Source organism: Marmota flaviventris, chromosome 15 (genome assembly GCF_047511675.1).
Source record: "Marmota flaviventris isolate mMarFla1 chromosome 15, mMarFla1.hap1, whole genome shotgun sequence".
NCBI lineage: Eukaryota > Metazoa > Chordata > Mammalia > Rodentia > Sciuridae > Marmota > Marmota flaviventris.
Window position 1 is genome coordinate 2,090,070 of NC_092512.1, and position 15,857 is coordinate 2,105,926.

At 53.1% G+C, this 15,857-nt stretch overlaps 1 protein-coding gene across 3 annotated transcripts in view; it reads left to right on the forward strand.

The window, feature by feature from the left end:
- Positions 1-242: 242 nt before the first annotated feature.
- Tsnare1 (t-SNARE domain containing 1) overlaps positions 243-15,857 on the forward strand; it is a 114,629-nt gene continuing 99,014 nt past the window's right edge. For all 3 annotated transcript variants that reach the window (XM_027950814.3, XM_071602085.1, XM_071602086.1), the window contains exon 1: positions 243-310. The gene's annotated coding sequence lies outside the window, so the exon portion shown is untranslated. The remainder of the gene's footprint in view (positions 311-15,857) is intronic.

A 15,857-nucleotide genomic window follows, 5' to 3' on the forward strand; every position in this document is an offset into this window, starting at 1 on the left:
GACAACCCGGCTCCCGGTTCCCGACACCCGCGGGACCCCTCACTTTGAGGCACCTTCGAGGTCCACCTCCCTGGCAGGCACAGGGTCCGCGCGTCCGCCCGTCCGGGTCTTTTGGCCGCGCCGCCCGCCGTCCGCGCAGCTTCCGGCCGCGCGGGGCACGCTGGGGCTTGAAGTCTGCGGGCCTGGGCGGGCGCGCGCCATTGGCTGGCGGAGCCGTCACGTGATGTTTGGGTGCGCGGCCCGCCCAGCCGCCCTCCTGCCTTGAGCCGCCCTCCTGCCTTGAGCCGCCCAGCGCCCTGTGCCCGGGCAGGTGAGGCGGCACGGGGAGGTGGCTCCGGCGGGCCCGGTGGGAGCGGGCTGGGGCGAGGGTCCGGGGTCGCCGGGGAGGGAGTTCGGGGTTCCGGGAGAGGGTCCGGGAGAGGGTCCGGGGAGGGTATCTGGGGGTCTGGGGAGAGAGTCCGCGGACGGAGTCCTGCGAGGGGGAGCGGGGCCGCCGGAGAGGCGGTCCCGGGGTCCGAGGATCTGGGGAGAATCGGGGAGGCGGATCGTGGTCGAAGGGGAGGAGGTCCGGGAGTCCTGGGAGGGAGTCTGGGGACAGAGTCGAGGGTCTTGGGAGAGAGCCTGGCAGGGAGGCCGGGGAGGAAGTCTGAGGGTCTGGGAAAAACTCAGGGGACGGGGTCCGGGGGTCTGCGGAGTCTGGGGAGGGAGTTCGGGGAGGGGAATGGGGACGCCGGGGACAGTGGCCAGGGTCTCCAGTGCAGCATACGGGGCTTGTGGGCGGTTCCAGAGCGGCTTCGGGTGGGTCCTGACCTGTGCGTCTTGCTGGTACCCTTGTGGACCGCTCTGGGCCAGGGGCGTCCCCTTGTTCACTTGTTGGCTGCTGTCAGGTGTGTTTCCCGTGGCTCCACGGTGGACCCTGCCTTCCAGCCGCTGCTGGAGACTTTAAGCGCCTGTGCATATCCTCTGCCTTTTCTGGAACTTGTGCAAGGTGCCTTGTGGGTACTGGGGGCTAGGTACATCCCAGGGAGTTCCAGGGGGCTCTGATCTGTGCCGTCTTTGGGGACTTACCCCAGGGGCCACCTGTTATTCTCAGATTGGCATCTCCTTCTCCCTTGGCCCTGGGAACTCGTACCATTTTGTTCAGGATGGCAGCCAGTAGCCACATAAAGCTTTTAAAATTGACCTTAAAGTGAAGCCACATTGACTGGTGGCTGCTGGATTGCAGAGTGCTGATAGGGACACCATGGAAAGTTCTGTAGGTTAGGGTGCTGCTCCTCACCCTGTCAGGCTCCATTCCAGCCATACATGGTACCTTTTCCTTGATTGAACCCCTTACTGTCCTTCCCTTAGGTCCCAGCCTGCAGACAGATCCTATCCTCTGCAGGTATGGGCTCCTGGTCACTGGCTTAACTTCCTGCCCTGTCTCCTGGTATTTCCCATCTTGTTGCATCTTTCCCAGCCCTTCTTATTTGACCATTGCTACCTTTCTGGTTGTTTTCTGTCTTTAGTGTCTGTGAGGCAGAGATTGGGATTGTTCCTTACCATACCTCAATGTGGGCACAGTAGTAGGTGGAAAGATACAAATGAAGTTTGTTAATAGCCTCAGGTGGTTAAACCACACTGTGATGTGGTTCAGCCTGGTACACTGTAGGTCCTTGGTAGAGATCCTGGGCAGCGCATGGCGGCACACACAGGGCAGTGTAGGGTCAGGAGCCAGGTTGTGATTACAGATGGCTGTGGGAGGCTGGTGGAACCTAGAAGGCTTTCTGCTGGCTGGGTCTCCTCCATCCCTCACCTCAGCTGACATGGTCTGTGCACATCCAGCACCCTTGGCTGCCCTGACTGCCCAGCCTGTCTTTTCTGGGCACACCTCAGGCCTGGTCCTCTGCAGGCACTGGAGTGACAACTTAGACCCGGGCAGGCATCTAGGTGTGGGGCTCATGGGCAGGCAGGCTTCCTCAAGTCCCTTCCAAAGCTTCCCGCTGCTGGTAGGGTAGGTCAGGATGTGGCTTCTGCCCAGGATTCCAGCCACATCATTCAGTTCTTGCTTCATGTGTCACAGCAACTGTAGAGGTCCTTGTTTTCTGCACACTGCATGGCTTTTCTTATGCGTGTGGGCGTGTGTGCTGAGCTGCCACTTGGAATGCCCTTGTACTTGCATGTTTGTCTCAAGCACTTCCACCCTGGTTGCCTTTGTGCCCTGAGCACCCAGCCTAACATCCAGAGCCGGGTGGGCACTGGGCAGGTTTTGATGAATGAGTGAGCTGTGAGAGGAGAAGGTAGGAGGAGAAGTGCAGGTATGGAAGTTCAAGATTTGGGAACCTCCGAGCAGGAGTTCCCAAGGGGAGAAAAGGTGCACAGACCGTGACCACAGGTGAACCTAGCCATTCACAGCAAGACTTCAGTATGTGGTGGTGGCCCTGGAGAGGGTCTTCCTAGGTTGTGGAGTTTAAATCAGGCTGTGTGGCCCGAGGTCTGGTTGGCAGACAGGAGGGTCATTTTGTAGGTGTTAACATTGATTATACTATTCATACCCACTTAGCAGTCCCCCTGGGGGAGGGCCTGCTGCCATCCCCATTGTATTGATGAAGAGTCTGGGCCATCGGAAGATGAACTGGCTGAATCCCTTAACTGAAGTTCTAAAACACCGTCCACTAGACCTGGATGTTATGTACTGCTTCCGAGGTTGTTGGGCATTTTATCATTCCAATTTTTTTTTTTTTTTTAAATGAACAAGGTGTTCCTGTGGTTGTGGGATTTGTTTTGGTTGTATGAATGGAATTCGGCCTGTGTGGCTTAGTCCAGCTGTAATGCATTATGTTCCTCAGACTCTGACTTTAGTGCAACATCTGTAACAATGGGCTGGTTAACAGCCGAGAGTGACCAACTTTCTGACTACTCTGTTGGCCATCATGCCCGATGCCGCCTGGCTCCTGAGTATTTGATGGATGTGTGGATGGGGTACCAAGTGACCAAAAGACTAAAGGGGAGAAAGAGTGGACAGATTGGAAGGGTGCAAGGCCAGACTCTTCTTCAGGGGTTATTTTCAGTTGTTGCCTATTAATTCTGATGTTTGGGTTTGCAGCATCTGTATCCTGTCCTACTGGGGTATACTGAGGCCAGCAGGGAAGGTTTATTATCCCCAGATTTTTGGTGAGAAGTTGGACTGCAGTTATTCTCTGACTCCCTATCTGTCACTGTGGCTCAGGACCTGTGAGACCTGGCCCTGGTGGATATTTGAAATGTGTGTGGCTGGGTGGGGGGTGTCATGGCACAGTTGACCCTGAACTTACACCATTCTTACTCCAATATGCTTTGTGAATACTGCTCAGGAGCCATTGAGAACCTTCTATAGGAAGAGTTGTCTTGGCCTGAGTCCTTCGGTATAGAAGGTGTGACTTACCAATAAGTCCAAAGTTCTGTAAGAGTTTCCTGAAGATGGTTGAGGTGGTGCCCTTGCTGGAGGAGCTGACTTGGGCTGGGGCTTCTGGGGAGGCCTTGACTCAGGCTGCTGGGTCTGCCATCCAGGGCTGTCCTCAGAGCCTGTTGCAGCTGTTTCTTAGGCCTTATCCTTACTATAGGATTCTCCGAGTGCAGGGTGGGGTGAGGATGACTCTGCTTGTCTTACCAGATTGCATTGGGTAGACTCCTTCCTGGCATGGGTGGGCTCTATTAGGACTTGAACCTGTTTTGTGGTCATCACAGGCAAGCAAGGATGGTCTGCTAGGGTGGTCTCCCTACCTGGACAGGGTCATTGGCAGGGCCCCAGCCACAGCCCTTGTGGTCAGGACCTCTATCTGAAAAGATGAGAGTTTTGTGTGAGGATAGTCTCAGATCATTATCTTGCATGGGGTCAGTGGCCAGCAGGAAGGGGCTGCCTTGTAGTCTCTCCTGCTCTCACTGGGGACACTGCTGCTCACCTGACAGAGTAAGGACATAGAGAGTTGTCAGTGAGGGGGCACAGAGAGGGCACCCACCCCGTGTGTGGAGCTGTGGGAAGAAGTGGGGGAGGGCTCTGGGTCAGACTCCACCCAGGGCCTGTGGCTATCGCTAACAGTGTCCAGGCCTGTCTGGGCCCAGGGCTTGGCATTGTATGGCAGGGTTGTCGTGGTAGCAGCACCATACCCACTTTGGTGGATCGATGGACTAGCTGGGGGCAGTTGAGTCCTTCTTGGGCTGGCAGCCCGGGCTGCTGGTTATCCTGGTTGTAAGCACCAATGACAAGGCAGGAGGACCTGCTGGAGTCAATCAGGGATGTGGCAGCAGAAAATGGGGCAGAAAGTGGCAGCAGGCTGAAGCAAGAGTCTGGGTTGTATAGGCTTCATTTAGGGTGGGACTGCAAGGTAGCTCCTGGGTATGGGTGGGATCGTAGTGTGAATGGGGAATTTCAGGTTCAAGTTCCTTTTTGTTCCTTTACTCTGGCTGAGGCCTGGGCTTTTAAATGACAAAAGCATCGATTTTACCCCAGATAAGACTGGTGGGGGAACTGGCCAGAGGGGAAATGTCCTTGGACTAGTCTCCATGTCCTTCACTGGGTCCCTGGGTTCTCGGCTATGGGAGAGTGGCCTTCCCTGACTGGAAATGAGTGAGCAGGGGTAGGTGGTTCTGCGGGCCCTGTGAGACCCTGGCCAGGTGTTCTGGCCCAATAAACCTTTATTATTTTTTTCTGCTGGATTGATAGAAGATTGTCTTGTTTTCTGCCTATGATTTTGTTAGCACAGAAGGACTGGGCCAGACAGACTTCATGGATGAGCACAGCTTTGTTCAGGGCGGAGTGACGCCTCTGATGGACCCACTTTCTTGGTGGAAAATGAACCACTGGCCAAAGAGGGAGTTTAGGCTTATATAGGTTATACTGAGAGGTGACTCAGTTAATGGGCTTGTCAGTTTGGGCCACATGGAGGGTGTGGGGTCAGTGGTCAATATCTGGGAAAGTTTAGGGATATCTCTTCCTGAGGCCTGTCTTGTCACTGGGAAAAATTGGTGAAGGATCAGTCAGTGTATTGAAGGATATGGAGAATAAGTTCAAGGACATTTCCCTAAGCTTTTGTCATTTTAAAACCCAGGCCTTGGCCAGAGTGAATACAAAAGGAACTCACTGGCACCTGACCCCCACCCAAATGGGTCAGCTGACCCCGATACCATAAGCCCCAGGAAATTCCCTATTCACACTACTGTCCTACCCCTAATTAACCAGCCAACCCCAATACATTGGACCCCCTAAAGTACCCTCCTGTCTCACCCTGAACAAAGCCTGAAACCCAGACCCTTGTTTCAGCCCTCTGCCATTTTCCGCCCAGTAGGCCAGGTGTTTGACCCGTCCTCTGCTGAATCCTGAATAAAGAAAAGCTTGCTGATCCACAGTCCTTCCTGAGCCCTGCTCTTGCTCCCAGTAGCCTCCATGGGGTGGGTGGCAGCATGGCCATCTCAGAGTCATGGATGCTCAGGGCCTTTTGAGATATCATTTGAGGGATTTGAAGCCAGATTTAAAGATAGATAGATAGTGTAGCTAGGTAAATTAGGTCTAATATTGAGTTTAATAAAGAAAATGGAGTCCAGTCTGAGCCTGAGAAGCCAGAACAACACCTGGGAGATTGGAATGTTAATGTTCCCAAGGCCCAGGTCCATCCCAAAGAACTGTTAGTGAAGTAGCTCCCAGCAAAATGGGGAGCCGCTAATCAAATCACTCCCCCAGCTCACTCCCCCCCATTGTTTTCTACCTTCTGTCCTTCCCACCTGCATCCCCCATCACCTGCCAGATAGAGGGAGATAGGCAAAATAAAATCAGGAATGCAGGAAGACAAAAGAAGACCTTAGATACAAAAGGAAGACCTTTCCTTCCCTGGATCCCCTTCTCCCTGGGAGCTGGGGGCCTTTCTGCTGTCCTTTAATAAAGCCTTACTTTCCACTCTACCCTGCCTTGCGTGCTTCTCTGGTGTTGTACTTCAGCCTTTGGGGAAGCAGGAGTCCTTACGGTAACAGGTCTGTCTGATTTGGGAAGAACTCCCAAGGCAAAAAGGGACTGGGGGAGTTTAGGGAGTGCAGCCCCAGGCCCAGAGGGTCTGCCTTTCTTCACCCCCCAGGGGTGCAAGTCACTCTGCACAGTCCTCCAGAGCGCGGTCTGCTTTTCATGGATTGGGGTAGAACTGACCATCGTTGGACTGTCAGTAGTTGGTACTACTGTTTACCATCGGGTATCTGCTGGCACCTGCTGCTGCTTTCTACAACCAGGTCGGCGGACTCCTGGGGTTGAGTAGCTTATCCCAGGTAGGGCCAGGTCATCACTTGAAGCCTCAGCCTACGTCCTGGGCACGTGAACCTGCTCTTGATGGTCTGGCTCCTCTGGCCCTGTCACTCATGGTGGGAGTCCTTGCGTGTACCGACTGCTGTGCCACCTGCCTGCCTTGTATTCCTGTTCCTCTGCTTCTGGGATGGCTAGGTTGGGAGAAGCTTTTCAAACTGGCAGGTGTGCTGGGAGCTGGAGACGTTGTTGGCCATGGTGGCTATTGTGTTGTTGAGGCCTTTGTACTGGCCTGCCTTCCCTGTCCAGGTGATGTTCTTGAGAATGTGGTACAGGTTTGAGGGCTTGGGGCGTCCTGGTGTGCAGGTTGGCATTCTTGATGGAGAGAATGGGGCAGAACTCGGGATTCCTTTTCCCAGGAGATCTTGCTGTGAGGTAGGTAGAAGAAACTCATGGTGGCTGTGGCTGGCCCCTGGCGGTGGAGGTGATAAGTCCTTGAGTTGGGAAGCTCCAGCTCCAGGGCTGTGGGGCAGGTGCCATACTCAGGGAATCTGTCTGTTCATGTCTGTTGCCTGGCCTTTCATTGCCTGAGCCTGACCCTGGGTGTGGTCTGAGGAGTGCAGATAGGCCTGTACCCAAGAAATGCTGGGCTCTTAGAGTGGGATGTGGTCTGGGGAACATGAGGGCCAGGCGTCCCTGGGGGTCCCCAGGCATCGAGTTCTAGTCAGGGAATCATGGCCACAGGGAGCACAAGGAACTTGCCCTGGGCAGAGCTGGTGAGGAGGAAAAGGGGTGCAGCTCCCACCCTGTTCCACCTGACCATCTTTGACTGCCCTCCGCCCAGATCCACAATCCTTTTAGGCCATGTCTTTGGAAAGGAACATAACTTTAAAGCTGAATCCCAGAACCACTTCTCCCAACATTAAAAAGCACACAACACAACGGCCCCTTCCTGGGCCTGGCTGCCCTTTCGGCAAAGGCTCTCAGTGGCAGTGCTAATGAGTGGCTGGATTCATTTCTTGGAGTCTGGCCTCCTTCCCCTGCTTGTCACCCCCAGTGAGGGTGCTAATGAGCATGGCACCGGGGCAAGGCTGGGAGGATGCTGGTTCTGGTTCTTCCTGGTACAGGATCCAGTGAGTCTCGGTGGCAGGGGCTCCCAGCTGGTCCTCAGCCTCCAGCCTGAGCTCTTTAATTCGCTCTTAATGTTCTGGCTCTCCTGGCCTGGTGGTTGTCTGGCCCTGTTACTCCTGGCTGAGAGTCCTTAAGGGTGCCCTGTCCTTGCCACATAAAGTCAGACTCTCACTTGGCATTGCACTTTTTCCTTCCAGCCTTAGAAATCTGTTGGACTGACTTCCCAAAGCTGCCTCCAGCCTGTCCTTGGGTGTCTGGTGGGGCTGTCCTCTACCTGGAATGGCCCCGGCTGGTGATTTCCCTGAGGAAGTCACCATACTTGTTAAAGCATGAGGAAGCCTGCCCCTGCCTGAGGGCCTGGCACCTTGACTGGCATCTGTCTCCTCTGGGAAAGGCAAGGCAGAGAGAGGGCTCAAGGTATCAATAGAATGTCTGGCCTGGCTCCTTCCGTGTGGACTCTGGGCGTTTGTTCCTGTGCTGGGTGCTGCCTGTAGGGCTGGGCAGGGTTTTTTTTTGCATCCCCAATATAAGGAAGTGCACGTAGTAGGCACTCGGTAAGCACCCACTCAGGGCACACAGCTGGAGGAGCACTGTCTTTTCAGCTTCAGCTTTTGGCCTCAGCCTCTGAGTGCCTGGGCTCTTCACCCCTCAAAATGATAGGGAGTGTTGGGGACCTGATAACAGTAGGTGCTTGACGGGGGCAATACTGCTTGCAGAGCGGTCCCCGAGGCCACACCCTTACCCCCCTTTTGCAGAAGGGAGCCTGGCTTGCAAATCCTGCCCTGGTCTCGCCCTGTGGAGACATGTCTCCAGGCCCGGCTTCTCTGTGCACCTTGCTGTGTGCACACAGCCCAGATGCTGTGAATGGAGGGGTGTCTGGCAGGGGATGTGGCCAGGCCATGCTGATGGGTAGGAAGCGGTCAGTGCTGCAGTGGCCCTGAGGAATGTCTCATGGCTCAGAGCTTAGTGGGCTGGTGGTCCTGTTGCCACTGCTCAGAAGGAAGTGGAGTCCTTTTCTCTCTGGCCTGAGAGGTGATGTGATTTCCCAAGACCTTATGTTAGGTGCAGAGGTGTGTGGTAGTGTCGGCCTGGAATTCCAGAGACTAATTGAGGTTAGCTTGGGCAACTTAGCAGGACCCTCTCCAAAAATAAAAAGGGCTAGGGATTGTTGCTCAGTGGTAGGGTGTCCCTGGGCTCAATCTCTAGTATTGCAAAAGAACTGAAACCCCCCAAAACATGCAGATAGCACTGGGAGTCAAATCCGGTTGGGCCTTCTGGTCTACCTTGCTTTGCTCTCTGCAGGGGTCCAGGTCCTGGATGGGAGCATGGGGTTAGCTGCTTCTCAGGACCGTCAGGGCTCTAGTCACTTCTCTTCGAGCAGCAGCCTCTCCTGCTTACCAGAGCAACTCTTGATTTGGTCTGCTTGTCTGTATGGTCAGGAGATGGCTCACATTCATGGTCCAGGAGGGCTGCAGAGACTCTTGTAATAGGCCTGGTGTCTTCTGAGTGCTGTTGGTAGGGTGGACTGAGAGCTGGGGACAGTGAGTGGCTGGGGCCAGAGCCCTCTGTCCCAGTGGCCTGCTGTGGGCTGCAGCCGTGTTCTGCTTCCATTATCCCAACAGGACTTCTGGGTCTCTGCCCACCTGAGCCTGCTGCCTTGACACCTCACCTGTGTGTGTGGGCTGTGGAGGCTGGGGAAGGTCAGGGCCAGCAGTGTGGTCCCACTGAAGCCCATAGGGCTGTCTTATTTGGTGCCAGAGGCCTGAGTGTGCAGGTGAGACCAGGCAGCTGGTGGATGTTGCTGTGAGGGGTGGCGTACATGTGGGTGGACGGGTACAGGCCAGGTCATGCTCACTGGCAGATAGCCCCAGCTTTCAGTAGCCTGGAGGCAAAGGTCCATGTCCGTTGGTAATTTGGAATTTGTGGCCAGAGGAGCCAAACAGCTGTACCCTCACTAGGATGGGAAGCCCAGTGCCACCATGCTCCCTTGACAGGAGGACTGGAAATCGTGGGTGACTGAATCAAGCAATGCCCACGTGAGCCATCTGGCCATGTGGTGTTGTGGTTTGGACAGGCCACCCTCCTCCCTGGATAATCCCCCTGTGAGTCCTCTGGCACCCCCTCTGCCTCAGGAACATTTAGACTATGTGAGGGCTCATGGATCTTCTGCTGTGACCACCAGGATGCAGGGTGGTGGAGGGGACAGATCAGGCAAGTATGGGTCTGCTCTTGGTTAGCTGGAACCCTGGCAGGGAGTTTGACGTTCAGGGCCATTTTAAAAGAAAGGAAACCTTTTGTGGGCAGTTGTCGCTTCATGCCCAGTTGTAAGGAGGCACTGCCTTCCCGAGCACCCTTGCCCAGCGTCTCCTGTAGTAGCATCTTGGAGAACTAGCACAACAGTGTACCCAGGAGGGGTCCCTGGCTCTGTCACCAGAAGCCTCACTGGGGCGCGTGCCCTCTGGAGCCGTACCTGCTTTGTTTCCACCCACTGCTGCTTGGTGCCCAGGAGCCACTGTCCTTTCCCCACGTCTGCCACGTCGCTTCGAGTGTTGCCGGGTGGAGCCAAGCAATGAGCCACCTCCAGGAACTCACTGCTTCATTTTCTGGAGCTGCTGCCTGGGCCGTGGTGGTTTGTATGTTGCTGGGTCCTGTTCTGCAGCGTGGGTGGTCCACAGTTGAAATATGTGGCAGCCTCTTATTTTAGTGTTTTGAATTGTTCTGGTAATTCAACAGTAAGAACATGGGAAGAAGCACGCAGCGGGAAGTTCAGGTCTCCACATCCCCACTGGTTAGGCTTGGTCTCCACTGTGACTGTGTGGTGGCTTTCCCACACTTCCTTCCAGAGCCTCACGATGCAGTCAGGAAAACGCTGCTGTGAATCTTCAAGTTTCCTTCCGCCTTCCACAGGCCGTCCCCCGGTGTACTGCTGCCCCCACCTCCCACACACTCGGTCCTGCTGGGGAGAGTTCTTTGCATCTGACCCCAAACTCCCTTTCCTTGTGCCGGCTCCTGTGGTCCATGGTGTGGATGTGCTCATACTATGCGTCTCGCCCTCTATGATGGGCATGTAGGACACGGTAGCCTTCTCTGCTCTGCTGCACCTGTCTTGGCCCAGCACACATGGGAGGAGCAGGTGCTGGGTCACAGGTGCATGTCACGTAGCTCTCCAGGTGTTGATGCTGTGCTGCCCAGCCTGGCCAGTGGGTTTGCCAGGCTGGGTTCTGCGTCTTGGAGTGCACCTGCCTTTTGTTGTGAGTTGGGCATCATTTCAGGAGTGGAAACCATTCATGTTTCCCTGTGGCCTTTCCTCCGGGGTGTGTTTGTGAGTGCTGGTGGTTGGTCTGTGCTGCAGCTTGGCCCCGGGAGGTCTGAGCTCAGCTGATTTCCCTGCCTTGGGACACCTCCTGACCTGTTGTTTTGCCACTGCACAAGCTTGTAAGGAGTCAGGTTGTGGGTTTTCAAGCTGAAGCTTTGGCTTTTGAGTTATAGTTATGGAAGGAGCTTCGAGTTTATAAAGGAGTCTTGCATTTTCTTCTAGTTTCTGTTGTTCCACTTTTACAGTGTCGACTGATTTGTCTGTGTCCTGGTGTGCAGAGTGAGCTGTAGCTCTGATTTTGACTCTTTCTGGATGACTTCCCGGTTGTCTCCTCCAGACCACGGGTAACTCACATCTCCTGCTGATTCTCTCCTCCGGCAGAGTCACATGCTGAATTTCCATTTCGGTTTAGGTGGGTTTCTTGCAGGCTGTTCCGTTGGCTGATGTGCATCCTAGCTGGTATTGTGATTATTAAAGCTTTGTGCTATTTTTTTTTTAAAGAGCTGGAGAGAGAGAGAGAGAGAGAGAGGGAGAGTGAGTTTTTTTTAAAAATATTTTTCAGTGGACACAACATCTTTATTTTATTTTTATGTGGTGCTGAGGATCGAACCCAGCGCCCCGTGCATGCCAGGCGAGCACATTACCACTTGAGCCACATCCCCAGCCCAGCTTTGTGCTGTTTTAATACATCAAAGAATTCATTGCTTTTTAAATTTTTTTTTTAGTTGTAAGTGGACACAATGCTTTATTTTTACTTATTTATTTTTATGTGATGCTGAGGATGGAACCCAGTGCCTCACCCGCGGTAGGCGTGTGCTCTACCACTGAGCCCCAGCCCCAGCCCCCGAATTCACTGCTTTTTTGTCAGATTTTTTGAGCCTGTCTGGTTCATTTATTTTGACATATGAACTTTAAATTTGCTTGTCTGTTCTTCATGCAGGCCTTGCACTGGAAACACACATGCTGACACTCATGTACACAACACACAGCACTAACCCCAAACCTGGTGGGTTTTGTCTTGGGATTGGGTTAAACTGATAAACTAGCGCAGGGAGAGGGTGTCCTCATGCCACGGAGTCTCCCTTTTCAAGCATGCTGTATGTCTTCTCAGTATAGTCTCATTTGTTCTTCAGTAGTGCTTAAAATTCTTGTTAAAAATACTAATTATTTATTTAACTGACAAAAAATGGCCTGTGTTCGTGGTGTACGACCTGGGGTGTGGCGCTGCTGGGGGGTGGTGGGACTGGCGGGATTCAGGCCTCGCCCCTCCTCTCCTCCGCAGGAGCAGGCAGCACAGCACCATGCTGCGCGCTGGCTCTCTTGAACCTACTTGTCCCTCAGTCCTTTGTCCCTGTTGCCCTCCTCCCCAGCCGTCACCCACGCTAACAGCCCTGGGCCCTGCTTCGGAGGTGGCTTTGCGATGCCGAGTGGGTGAGCCCCGCAGTCCTGGGTATTCTGGTCCTGCTTGTGTCCCTTAATGAAGGGTCTTTGAGTCTTCCCTGCTGTCACAGACCACACGACTTCCTTTCTCTCAAAGCCCCCGGGGGCTTTCCTGCTCCACTCCTCAGCCGATGGACACTCGGGCTGCCCGTTCCTGGCTGCTGTGCACTGGGCTGCATGACACATTCTGACTCCGACGGTGTCGGGGCCCCGGCGGTGTCGGGGCCCCCTTTCCTGCCCCTTGGTCGGCACTTGCTCTCTTTTCTCTGATCACGTCCTTGCTGTGGGTTGGGGTCCTAGCTCCGGGGGTCTCCCTGGCATTTTCGGATGGAGAGTGCGTCGTCTTTTGAGAGGCGTCTGTTGAGCTTGTTGCCATGTCGCAGTAACCGGACGTGCCTTCATGCTGGGGTTCCTCACGAGCTTGGGCTTTCCCTCCTGTCAGAGGTGCGCTCTGCACGTCTTGTCCGCTCCGCGGGTTCTCACTGCCGTCCCCCCCCCCCCCCCCCCCCCCCCCCCCCGTGCAGCTTCTTAGCTGGATGTGGTCATCTGTCTGCTTTCTCGTTTCTTGTCTGCTTCTGAGGTCCCAGCCACAGGCGGCTGCCCAGGCTGCGTCCTGAAGCATGGCTCCCCTGTGTTTTCTTCTGGTGGCTTTGCAGCAGGTCTGCCGTCCTTTTCAAGGGCACCTTCGACCTGTGCGCTCCCACCGGGAGTTCTTGGAAACTCTGTTGACATCCCTGTCTGTAACCCGAGGCTCTGTTTCTGGGCTCTCCCTCGGTTCTTTTGGTTTCTGTTGGTACCATGCTGTTTTGGTTATTGTGGTTTTTGTGTGCTTTGAATCAAGTTTTATTTATTCTCAGGAATTTTGTCCTTTTGTTATTATTGCAAGGAGTTTCCTTTGATTGCGTGTGTGTGTGTGTGCGTGTTTCTAATTTCTGGGTGTCCCTTTGTCTATGGCCACCCTACTGAAGTCTGTTGATCTGGGTTGGTTATTTGGGGTTCTCTAGGCATCTGGTCATGTCAGCTTCATCCCGTGATGGGGAACCTTCTCCTCCCCAGCTTTACCCCCAGTTTCTTTCTCTTACCTCATTTTGTGACCTGAGGCTTCAGTGGAGTGGTGATTCCCAGGTTGCTCCACTGGAGATGTCCCTGGTGTCACCTCCTAAGCAGAAGGTGACTTTGGATTGAGGTAGGTGGTGTTTCTTATTATGAGAGCCCCTTTTTTAAAAAATAAAGAGTTGTTGAATTTTGTCAGTTGCCTTTTAAAGTCATGTTGGGATAATCACGCAGTCTCTCCTTGTATGCGTGAGTATGGTGAGTGACAGTGATGACCTTGGTCTCCTTAAGGTGCTGCGGGATACTCTGCTGGTGGTCAGTGTTTGTTCTTGTATTGCTGTTGGTAAGTAAGGTTGCTCTGAAGTTTTTATTTTTGTGTGTGACTTTTTGGTTTTGATGTCCATGTTATGCTTATTTCATAAAAATAATGTAAAATTTTTATTTCTTTTGCCATACTCTGGAATGGCTCAATAGCATTACCTGTGAATCTAGTGGGACATGGGGCCTTTTTATTTTGAGGGGGTAAGTTCTTTTATGATTAAAAAAAGAAATTTCCCTTTGGAAAAGATTCTGTTTAAATCTTTTTTTGGGGGGATTGGTTTTTAAGCTTACATTTTCCTAGAAAATTATCACTTTCTTCCAGTTCATCATGTTTATTCATGAAACCTTAAGTAAAATGATCCCCTAGGACTCCTAATTTCTTCAGTTTCTGTGGTTATTTCCCTCTCATTTTCTCCCTTTTCTTGGTTGGGTTAGCTAGTAGTTCCATTTTGTTGTGTTAATTTTTCTTTGAAGATTCAGTTTTTGGGATTTTTAAAGAATTAATGGTCCTATTTCTGCTGATCTTCTTCTTTCTTTGTGGCAATGGGGATTGAACACAGGGATGCTTTACTCTGAATCACATCCCTTGTCCTTTCTGTTTTTTACTTTGAGTCAGAGTCTTGCAAAGTTGCTGAGGCTGGCCTCACCTTGGGAACCTCTTGCCTCAGCCTCCTGAGTTGCTGGGATCACAGATGTATATCACTGTATCCAGCTACTTCTCTACTTTTTAACTGATTACTTTTTGTTAATGATTAGTCCCTCTGCTTTCCCTCATTGTATTTCATCACCCTTTTTCTAAATGCTTGGTTTGTGGTTGGTTCATTTGTTCACTTCCCTCTAGAAAGTCTTGACCTTCAGGGTTGCTGCTGCTGTCCTGGGGGACATCATTTCCCTGGTGTTGTTGCTGCTCTGGGGCTCGGCAGTGAGTCTCTTTCCTTGTGGTCCAGGAGCTGTAGGAGCAAGCGCGAACATTTGGAGTGGAGGCTTCTGACTCCTGTGTTGGTCGGCACTCTGTCGATTCGTTGCTTGCCCTTGGGCACTGGTTCCAGCTCTGCTCTCTGCGCACAATTGGTCCTGGGGTTTGCTCGTGGCCCGCCGTTCCAGTGCGGTGGGGGAGAAGGTGGGGTCTCTGTTCTGGCTTACAGAGTGGATGGACATCAAAGGCTGACCAGGCTCACATCTCACTGTGTGACTCCAGCCTGTGGGTCTGCACTTGGCCTCGGCCCTCCTGCTGTGGTGTGGCCAAGAGCAGGGCATCTTGCCACCTTCTTCAGGGGCTGCTGGCAGGTGGCTGCTTACCAGGTGCACAGCTGTTTGACCGTCTGTGCGCCCACTGCTCCTGCAGACGGCACTCCTGGATCTGCCCTGCGTGGGTCCCCTCGCCTCTCTTCCCCTTTTCACTCCTGGTTTTACGTGTCATGTAAGCTCTGTATTTCTTTGTGATTCAACCTGAGAATCTTTTTTCTTTTGCTAGTTAAACTAATTTATTTTCATTGATAGTTCGGATGTGTTTGATCTTAGTTCTCTTCTGCTTTGCATGTGTGCCTGTATTTACTTTTAAGTCTTTTAACTCGGTTTTCTATTCTTTTTGTATTTTTTTTTAAAGTTTATCAGATTTTTCTGCTATTTGGGGGAGTCGGTGCCTTTGTCTACATGAGATATTGTAATAATATCTCTGTGTTGTCTTTCAGTGTCCCTCTCCCAGGGACTCTAACTCAAGACACCTGAGAGTGTGCCGTGTTCCCCCCAAAGTGTGCCGTGTTAAATGGCAAAATGAAGTTGCAGATGTGCTTTTGTTTATGAACTGTGAGGTAGACAAGTGGGCTGTCCTGGATCACCTGGGAGGGCTCCCCAACCTGGTCCTGAACACAGAGAACTCTGTAGCATCAGTGGGGAGATGGGTGAGGGCCGGCAGAGTTGCAGAAGTGGGAATGATTTGGCCAGCCCCTGCTGGCCTCAAGATTCAGGAGTGCAGAGGGGTCTGGAATTGAGGCCCCGGCCCCCTGGCATGGGCAAGGACACAGACTTCAGTCATGCAGCCACCTGGACCTGCGTCTGCCTGAACCTCGAGGTGCTTTCCCTGCTGCAGGAGGCACAGCCCAGCCTGGAGACCCTGACCTGTAGCAACTGCCACAGAGCAGGCTCTGGATGCTAAGTTTGGGCCATCTGATGTGCCAGCAGTAGGAAGCTCATCCACTTCTCTGGGCAATTGTGCAGTTACTGTGCTTGGTGTTCTAGCTCCCATCCCCAGCTTTAGTCACCCATAGTCCTTTGTCTGTGTTGGCCTTTGTGCTGTGGAATCTTCTTGTCTTCTGTTACTGGATTGTCAGCTTTAAATCCTGTCCTCAGCTCTGG